Source organism: Gossypium hirsutum, chromosome A04, assembly GCF_007990345.1.
Source record: "Gossypium hirsutum isolate 1008001.06 chromosome A04, Gossypium_hirsutum_v2.1, whole genome shotgun sequence".
Taxonomy (NCBI): Eukaryota; Viridiplantae; Streptophyta; class Magnoliopsida; order Malvales; family Malvaceae; genus Gossypium; species Gossypium hirsutum.
In genome coordinates, this window is record NC_053427.1 from 40,503,131 (window position 1) to 40,513,784 (window position 10,654).

General features: G+C 31.2%; 1 long non-coding RNA gene across 2 annotated transcripts; it reads left to right on the top strand.

Moving 5' to 3' along the window:
- The first annotated feature begins 6,298 nt into the window (after positions 1-6,298).
- LOC107949251 (uncharacterized) lies at positions 6,299-7,545 on the top strand. 2 transcript variants are annotated; one of them, XR_005925556.1, is made up of 2 exons: positions 6,299-6,528; positions 7,387-7,545. It is a non-coding gene; the product is annotated as an uncharacterized lncRNA (long non-coding RNA). The 2 variants fall into 2 exon arrangements; XR_001697679.2 differs by lacking the exon at positions 7,387-7,545 and adding an exon at positions 6,664-6,828 and having other exon boundaries at positions 6,300-6,528.
- Positions 7,546-10,654: the final 3,109 nt, after the last annotated feature.

The window sequence follows — 10,654 nt, forward strand, 5'->3', positions numbered from 1 at the left end:
CACACCCATGCTAGCCAAATTTTACCTATTCTTATAGCAGCCCATATTTTTCATTATTTCACACATTTACCATATAATTTTCACATTTCTCAATCTAATCCCTAATTGACAATTTTATCAAAAATCACTTAACAAATGTTGTTTATCTAACAAAAAACATTCATTTTCTATCATCAAACATCAAAATACACACATATTCATCAATGGTAAAACTTTAAACCTTTAACATTTTTGTAAGTTAGTCATTGGGCTAGCTGGACTAAGTTACAACGACTCAAAAAATATAGAAATCATTAAAAACGGGTTGTTACAATGATAGTATATTTTAATATTCTGTTTTATAATTTATTTTCAATTATTGGAACTATATTAGAATGATATACATCATATTACTTCTATTTAAAACATATTATTATGTGGTTTGCTACTGTTAGTGTTATGTGACCCAAATCCTTGTTAAAGAAATAAAACACAGTGGAAATAAGGGGATTTGTGTAGGGCTTAAGGCCAAAGGCCGAATGCTTAGTGCCGTAGCCCAATAAATCCCCGATCGGGGGTGTTGGGGCTGGAAGCCCCTGCAGTATGGACCATATTGCACAAGTAGAGTCTGTATATAACTACACTTCTTTTATTTGGCATTGATTAGAATAAGGTTTTTCAACCTTTAAATAGATGTAGTCGAAACTCTTGTATCATTTGTTTTACAACATTAGTGAAATTTTTCTCTTCTGTCTATGGTTTCTTTTCCTGAAAGGGTTTCCACGTAAAATCTGTGTTCTTTTTTTCTTTATTTTTGTGATTATTCTATTGCCATTACCGACATTTGTTATAATAAAATTAGTATCAGAGCTTTCGAGTTATTTATCTCGACCACCGTAATGGCGATAATGAAGTATGATATTCCATTATTGGATCACAATACCAAACTTGAATTATGGCAAGTAAAGGTACAGATAGTTCTTGCACAAATGGATTTGGAGGATACCCTGTTATGGTTAGATAAGATGCCTTCGACATTAACGAATGAAGAGAATAAGCGTAAAGATCAAAAGGCTTTAAAGCAATTACATCTGTATTTGTCGAATCAAATTCTACAGGACGTGTTAAAGGGGAAGACCGCCACTATATTATTGGCAAAACTGCAACAGCTATGCATGCCGAAAACCCTAAGTAGCAAGTTGCATCTGAAGCCGCGTCTTTATTCTCATCATTTGGAGGAAGGTGTGTCTATGCTCGAACACTTAGCTGTGTTTAAAGAAATTGACTTAGACTTAGAGGCTATGAAGGTTTAATATGATAAAAAAGATTTAAGGTTAATTCTACTTTGTTCGTAGCCCTCATCTTATTCAACTTTTAGAGATACGATTTTGTATTGTCGTGAATCTTTCACAGTTGATGAAGTCTGTACTTCCTTAGCCTTATATGGCAAGATGAAGCTTATTATGGTTGGATCCAACTCTCAGGGAGAGGGTCTCATTATTCATGGGAGGACACAGGAACAAAATCCTTACAGAAAATCTAAAGGTAGATCAAGATCTTCAAACAGAGGTAAAACCTTTAATTTATACAAAAGAAAGGGCACATTATGTAACAACCCATTTTTAGTGAAATCAGAATAATGGTTTCGAAACCACAAATCCAAGTTAGAAAGAAAATTTATTTTAATAGATTTATATGGTCTACATTATGATAGAAATGTCATATGAAATTCTGATAAGAAAATTTTATCGATTATGTGCTTAATTACGAAAAGGACTAAATTGTATAAAATAAAAAAGTTGAATTCTAGTAGCTAGAAGAATCAAAGATCTATGGAATTCAAAACTTGAGGTCCTTATATGGCAATTAGACCATCAATGAAAAGTTAGTAGATATTTTTGGATGATTCATCCATGGAAATTTAGAAAAAGGGCAAGAACTAAATTAGAAATTGAATTAATTAAAAGATGATAATAGAAAATATCATCTTATTTTCATCATCTTCCCCAAAATTTGTATATAAACCCTAGGAGAGAGAAAGGAAACTAATCAAGCTTAATTGGATCTGGATAACTCAAATTCGAAGCTAAATCAAGGAAAAGAGAAAGTTTCAGATTAGTAGAGTTTCTTATACGAACTATTATCGAGGTAAGTTCATGTAACTTATTTATGCATATTAACATGTTGAATGGAATGTTTTATTTAGTCTGAATAAGGTAAATGATTATGTGATTTATATGAATGTTATAAATACATGAATGATTACATGATAGAAAATGTCATTAAGATGTTAGGTTCAATTCGAACAATGAAAATCGGTGGATAAGTATGATTTCCCGTATATGAATGTGATTCTACATATGTTACAGACGAGATTTAGCTCAGACGAGTAATCCTGATATAGCCTCTCGAGCATACTGGTATATAGTTCCTGCGAGCATCCTGATCGATAGTGATCTTGCATTTGTTGCACATTACCGCAACTCTTTGTGAGCGTCTTGATATGTGACCGGTTGTGATCTTGCATATAATGCGAACACAAATGTAGCTCTTCATGAGCGTCATGTTAAGCTCACGTGAACTCCCTGTTACCTTATCTGGTGCTCCCTAATATTATCTTTTCAGAGATATTTGATAAGCTTTATGAGCTCCATGAATAAAACTCTTATGAGTTTACTGATTAGCCTAGATAAGTGTCCTATTACATGATTACATGGCTCATTTGAACATCCTAATATGTGGCTCGAGAGTGTGCTTCCTGAATAAGTACCCTACTAGGTACTCCTGATTATAAATTGACGAATTACAGATTTGTACACCTTGAGTGTACTATTTGAGTATCCTTTGATATTTCAATAATTCAATAGATAAAACTTTCGACATGAGAAAAATGATGAGATAAATAGAAATATGCCTTGAATGCTTTTGAATTATTTGATGAAAGGTTATATGATGAGCTCATCTATGCTTCTTTGATGTACAAATGTATTATATGACTAACTTGCTTGACTGAGAATATGTGTTTAGGTAAACTTGTCAAATTGATGAAAAGCATGTTAATTGTATGCTTAACATTAATAAATGTAATTGGTAAGTTTTAATTCCTATTATACGAACTTACTAAGCATCAAATGCTTACTAGGTTTTATTTTCTCTGTTTTATAGTGCTCGAAAGCTCGTGAAGGTTGGAGATCGATTTGAGTATCATCACTCCATCCACTAGCTCGTTTTGGTATAAATAGTAAACTTATTTTGGTATAATGGCATGTATAGGTAACTTGGTCATTGTTGGCATATAAATGTGGTTTGTAAACTAGCCATTGGAATGGCTAGTAATGATTTGTTTTGGTATATTTATAAGGTTATATTATGACAAATACTTATGTGTTAAGTATATTAAGTATGGTTGATCAAGTTATGCTTAACATATAAGTTAAACAAGGGCAAGAATATAAACATGAATTCATATGATAAAATATCATATTAGATATTGGAATTGGCTTGGATTTAATGCTTGATTGGCTGGTATATATTTGTAAGTTTTGGTGTAGGTTATTGGCAAATTTGGGTGAGAAATAAAGCTAGGAAATGACTTTATTTTGTCTACATAGGTAGACACACGGGCGTATGTATTGACTGTGTATGACACACGACCTAGCACATGGGCATGTGGTTTGGTCGTGTGTCCCTTGCATCTTAAATTTGAGAAATAGAATGTTCAAAATTAAGCATACGGGCAGAGACACGGGCATGTGTCTCAGCCGTGTGTGCTACATGGCCCAGAACACAGACGTGTGTCTTGGCCGTATGAAACCTGCACTTAATTTTGGAAAATTAAATTAACTACATGGTCTAGTATACGGACGTGTGTCTGGCCGTATGACACAAGTCAGAGAGTTACACGGGATCAAACATGGCCTGCAGCACGGGCGTGTCCCTTGACCATACGGGCGTATGTGCCCTGCATCTAGGAAAAATTTTGGAAATTTTGCGAAAAATTCTTTAAGTTCCCGATTTAGTCCCGACTCGATCCCAATGTTATATTAGGCCTCGAAGGTCCATTCAGGGGACAATATGGTTATTTTTAGATTTGAATAGAAATTGATATGAATTACATGAAATTATTTTGTAAACCCTAGTAATGCTCCGTAACCCTGTTCCGGCGACGGATACGGGTTAGGGGTGTTACACATTAAGTCTAAGTGCCATAAGTTGAAGAACAAGATCAAAAGGGAGGGGAAAAATTAAAAGGGAAAACAACCAAAACAATCCGATAAAGTTGATGTTGCAGAAGACTACAGTGATGGTGAACTCCTAGTTGCTTCTGGCAAAAACTCTAAAGTGAGTGAGGAATGGATCCTCAATTCTAGTTACTCCTTCCATATGAGTCCTAATCGGGATTGGTTTACAACATATGAAAAAATGTTTGAAGGCGTTATTTTGATAGGAAATAATTCTTCATGTAGAATCGTAGGTATTGGCACGATAAAAATTAAGATGTTCGATAAAATCGTTAGAACACTTAGTGGCGTACGACATGTACCAAAATTGAAGAGAAATTTGATTTTGTTGAGTACTCTTGATTCAAAAGGGTACAAGTACACAGCTGAAAGTGGGTTTCTAAAGATTAGCAAGGGTTCCCTCGTTGTGATGAAAGGGCAGGGAAGACGATTAAGTTATATATTTTGCAGGGTTCAACTGTTACTGGTGATGCAGCTATCGTTTCCTCTTTCTTGTTAGATGATGATGTTACTAAACTTTGGCATATCTTTATAGGGCATATGAGTGAGAACGTCATGACAAAATTAAACAAAAGAGGACTTTATGATGGACAAGGCATTATCAAATTGAAGTTGTGTGAGCACTGCGTTATTGGGAAGCAAAAGAGAATTCAATTCACCAAAAAAATCCATAACACGAAAGGAATGCTGGATTATATTCATTCTGATCTTTGGGGACCATTTATAGTGCCTTCGAAGGGTGGCGCTAATTATATGTTGACGATCATTGATGATTTTTCTAGAAAAGTTTGGGCATTCTTCTTAAAGCAAAAAAGTGATGTGTTTTCCATGTTTAAAGCTTGGAAAACTATGATCGAGAAGTAGACAGGAAAACAAATAAAACACCTCCGCATAGATAATGGTTTGGAATTCTGTTTTGATGAATTTAATGAATTGTGCAAATTAGAAGGGATCGTGAGATACTTGACAGTTTGCCATACTCTACAACAAAATGGTGTTGCAGAAAAAATAGATAGAACAATCATGGAAAAGGTTCGATGTATGTTGTCGAATGCTTGTTTACCAAAGTTGTTTACCCGAACTTGGAATCAACACTCGGTATCTAATTTTCGTATGTGAGTGGATCATCATCTTCATGTTTGTCTGGCTCTATGTTTGTAAACACTACTATCATACATGAATAAATCTATTTTTTAAATTCTCCCACTACGATGATGACCCCTATGTTGTTATTCGTTCACATGTCTACTATTCAGAATGGTGTCTAGTATCGAAACTTAAGGGTTTTCTTTATTTCCTGAGAGTTCCTCTAGTAACAATCTAATTCGAGAATTAAAGGTGTCCACGTAACTTTCTCCTAAAAAGTAGCATGTAACACCTTTACTTGACATGTGGCGCTATGCCAATGTCAAGAAGTGAATTTATAAGAAATTTGGAGAACAAATAAAAAAATGATTATTAAGAGAATAAATTGATTTTAGATATGAAAATAAATGGAAACAATCTCTGAATGAAAATATGGAAAAGGAACCAAATTAAAATTTTTAAAAGTTTAGGGATTAAAGTGCAAATTTGACTAGAATGGAAAAGTGAACCATTATTTATCATGTGACATGGAAACGTATCAAATTATATGTTAATGTGATAAATATCACTTTTGGACTAAATGGGAAGAAATTCAAAAGTACAGGAACTAAATTGTAAAATTTCCATTTTTGCTAAAGAATAATTAAAAGTGTAATTCTCATTATTTATAGATTTATATTCAATACTGTAAGTGAATTATGAGATTTGGAATTGATGATTTCTTATTAATGTGAAGAAATTGAGCTTTTAAATAAACAAGGGCAAAATGATAATTTTATCATGAGAGGATATTTTATTCATTTCTCTATAATTAAATCTTAGAAATATTATTTTAACGAGACATTTGATAATTTGAGTTGATTTGGGCTATTTGGATCATGTGTAGGAAGAGTGGGCCATAAATTTGCTAAATTATGGGTTTAAAATTTTTGGGCTGGGCTTTTTAGCCCATTTGAATATTTTTAAGAGGGAAGAAGAGTGTAAAATTATCTCCACTCTTCCTCCAACCAGCCGTTCACTTTGGGGATGAAGATAACCCCTCTCTTTTCGTTTCTTCCTCATTTCTCATGCTTTTCTCTCAAATCAAACCATTTCCAAGCAGCCAAACTTTAATTTCTTGATAAAATCTAATAGGAAACTTGATTCCAATCTCATTTCCTCCATTGCCTTCACTATTCAAGTTGGGTTATCATGGGTTTTAGAGAGAGAAAACTTCAAAATTGTAAGTAATGAAAATTTCCACCTCTTTTCATATGACATTTGAGTTTAAATGCTATGAGAAAGTTTAGAAAGGTATTATATTAATATTTTGGTATATTTTTAATGTATGGTTAATGACAACATGTTGAGAATGAAGGAGCTTCCAATATTAGATGAGCACGGAATCAAGGTTAGGAAGATTAATTATGTGTTTTTAAAGCATCGAAAGAAGTACCATTGGTTTCTTTTATTTTTCCTATGTTAAAATGTTTAGGAAAATGATGAAAATAATGTAATACTTATGAAATTCATTATTACGTAAGTAGGTATAAGGTTCAAAGTATAAGTAGTGAGAACATGTAATTCTTATGTTGTAGTAAAAATACTTAATTATGAAATGTCATGTTAATTAATATTGTGTCACGGATATTTTGGATGGTCATGAAAAAATTAATAAATATATTTGGATATTTGAGCAAAATTATGGCATGTAATATTTAAGTGAAATGGTATTAAAATCCTATGATTTAAAGTTATAAAGTTGTTTGATATAATAATCCATATCGTGACTTGATCACTTAAAAAGTATTAAATATGTAAATGAGAAAATGTGTAAAATTATTGTGTCTATGGGTATAACTGTTAATTGGTTGCCCTTGGCACCAAAAATATGTGTATGTGTTAAGCACTCAAAGTGCATATATGTGTATTCAACATTGAGTTGTTTAGTAAACTTCTGAATATGCTTCTGTTTAATTAATAATTGTGCTATTGGTCTGGTCTTAAAATAGGTCAATTGTGACGTTGAGTGCCTCAGTAAACTTAGTATAATAGGTAGGATATGATTGGTATTTCAATAAAGATGTACATGTATTTGCAGTTACATATTGGAGTTTTGTAGCCTTTGGACTTAGCACTTCGGTGCTTTTTGGTTACGTGGGATAGATGTATTTTTGTGCAATTTGGTTGTGTGGCACTACAACAAATTTGTCTATTAGTGGCATCTAAAATATTGTCAATGAAAATTGCATTTATGTTACTGTTAGTATTTGGTGGCGCAAATTTCATCGCCACGGCGTTTGTCATGTGTAACTAAATGGTGATGTATTTTATGTGTCATGTATTGATGACAATGTAGTGACGATAATATATAATGTCATCATATGATTAATATTTGGTGATAGTTAATTGTATCACATAATCTTATAAAATTTTGTCATTAATAATTTATATCATCACCAATTATGAAATACCAATCAATATATTGGTGACGAAAGTAATATCATAAGATTGTCAATGATATACTATATTGTAACCTAACATAATAAAATAATAACATTAATGATGATAATTTTGTCACCAAATGATATACATTGCCATTTATTAGTAGAATTGTTAGCAATAATGGTATAAAATTCACAATGTAAGTGATGAAAGAGATATCATCAAATGACATACTATATCGTCACATAATATGATTATATATTAATGTGAATGACGTCAATATATAAAACTAATTGATGACAATTTTGCCACTAAATCATATACATCTGTACATACCAAATTAATTGTCACAAATAAGACTACAAATACCAAACTTTGTCCGAATTTACTAAATGTTCAGTTCAAAATTTCAAATAGAATGCAAATTTTAATTTATAAATCGATGTCGTTTTGGACCAATTATTTTGAAAGCTTTGATTGAATTTGGACCAATTTTCCCTACATGGTCATATTGCTTTTATTTTTTTATGCTAAATAAAAATTTTGGGCTTTGGCTCATTACTATTAGATTTATATAATTTTGAATATTTATAATTCTACAATATTTTATCAATTACAAATTAAAAAAAATTTAAATTTCAAAATTTCAAAAAAAAAAAACACAAAAAGCCAAAATTCTAAAAGAAAACAAAAAAAAATGGAAATTTAAAAAACTCCTTTAGCTTTACGAATGTTACAATTTGGTCCTTAGGACCCTATACTTGCTGGTTGGACCAGAGTCGGCCAATCTGGTCATCCCCCACACTGCCTCAATTCATCTCCACCTCACCCTCACCTTGCCCCTAAACCAAACACTAGTCACATACCCACAAATAGTAGAAACAAACAACCCCAAGGTTTTTTGCTTCTGAAACGAAGGGAAACTGATGAGAAAAATCAACAATCATAATCAGCATGGTAATGAAGAATAAAAAAAAAAAAAACACAAGGGGAAGAGAAAACCCATTTCGGGTTGAGTTCTCGGAGATCTAGTGGTTCACTCGCCAATACGAATGGTGAGAAGGTGGCCTCCAACGAGGAGTAGCTCATACCATGAAGCCATATTGATCAGACGGAGAATGGCGGCGATCGGGACCGGAAAAGGTTTGAACAAAGATTTATTTTTTGGTCGGTTGTTCGAGAATCCGAACCAAGGGATGAAGAGAGGATGAGGCGAGCCTTGTTTTAGTGAGAAGACCACTAGTGCTTGCAAGCCGCGGCGGCGCTACAGTGGATGGCGGCTACGGTTAGAAGAAGGGGAAGGAAGAAGAGAATGGAAAAAGTAAAGAAAAAGAAAACATTAAGAAATGAATAAAATTAGTGGGGCCCACTTATTAAAGAAAATAAGTAAATTTGGTTGTTTTTCTTTGCGTGAAACATCGAAAAAGATAGAGAGAGAGGAGAAATTTTTTATATCAGGTCGAATACGGGAAAGAAATACTAGAAATGTGGATGAAAATTACAAATTTAATGAAAAGTCAAAAAATCTATAAGAAAAATTATAAATCTTTTCTTGCAAATGTTGGGTTTGATTATAAAGGATGAAGGAAGGAAAATACTGCAAATCGAGTTTTAATATTTTATTTGCAATTTTGGATCTTGACAATTGACGGTACCAAATTCAGTTCTTTCTTTTTAAGAATAAATCATAAAATTATACATAAATTTTAATATAGTATAATTATATACGTTAAATTTTATTTGTGGTTCAAATGTATACTTAAAATTGTAAATTTAATTTAATCATACATATTTAAAAAAATAAATTATTTATTTATTTTTATATTAAATAAATATAATTTTTTATATATACAATATATAAATATAAAATTTGTTATATTAATAATTATATTAATAATTTTAAAAAATTTAATCAAATTAAAATTTTATATATAAAATTATATAAAAATAAAATTTATATATAATTAGATATTAAATTATAATTCATATATAATTTTAATATTCATCCTTTCCCATCATTCTCAATACTCATTACAAAGCTGGCGCTGCACCAAAATTAACTTCCTCAATGTCGTTTGCTTTTGCAAAAAAATAAAATAAATAAATAAATACAGGAATTTAACTACGTCAATGTTCTTTTCTAAAACCCCAAAAATAAAAATTAAGCTGTTAGTTTATTTCTTTGAATAAGAATTAATAAAGGTTTAAATTTGTTAAAGGTACCTATATTTTTTTTAAAACATAAAATTTAATTCTATACTTTAATTTTGAAAAATTAAATTTATATATATTTTTATTTAAAATTTTGGTTCATTCGTACCGATTTACGGGTCAACTAATTTTTAAAAATTTTGAACTTTTTTAACCTTCAATATTTTGTCAATTTTGGTCCATACACTTTAAAAGTACATAATTATTTTAAAAAATATGAACAATAAAAATTCTTTAAAATAAAAAAGAGATTTTTAAAATATAAAAAATCCCATAATTTGATGTAATCTAAATCGAACCGGACTAGTTGGACCATGAATTGGTTGGGATATCGATTTGGAGAGAGGTAAAAAAACTGGTTGACTCATGAACTAATATAGACTAGTTGAATCGGGCTAAAAAACTATTGAACTGATAGTTGAACCGATTTTTATAAATTTTAATCTTTTATTTGCTTTGAACCGGTTAGACTAGTCGTTCTGGGAACCAGATAGTCAGAACAATTTGAAAATGATTCAACTAATATTTTAGCTCAATTCAACCAGTCTGTATATGTTTGCAGGTCAATCAATTTTTAGTCTCAGTAAGTCAATACCACAAACGGTTCTCGATCCAATCAGCCCAACTGATTGGTCTGTCCCAATTTAAAAAATATTAAATTTTTATATTTTTATATTTTAAAATTTTTTTTGAAGAGTTTTTATTTTTTTCAT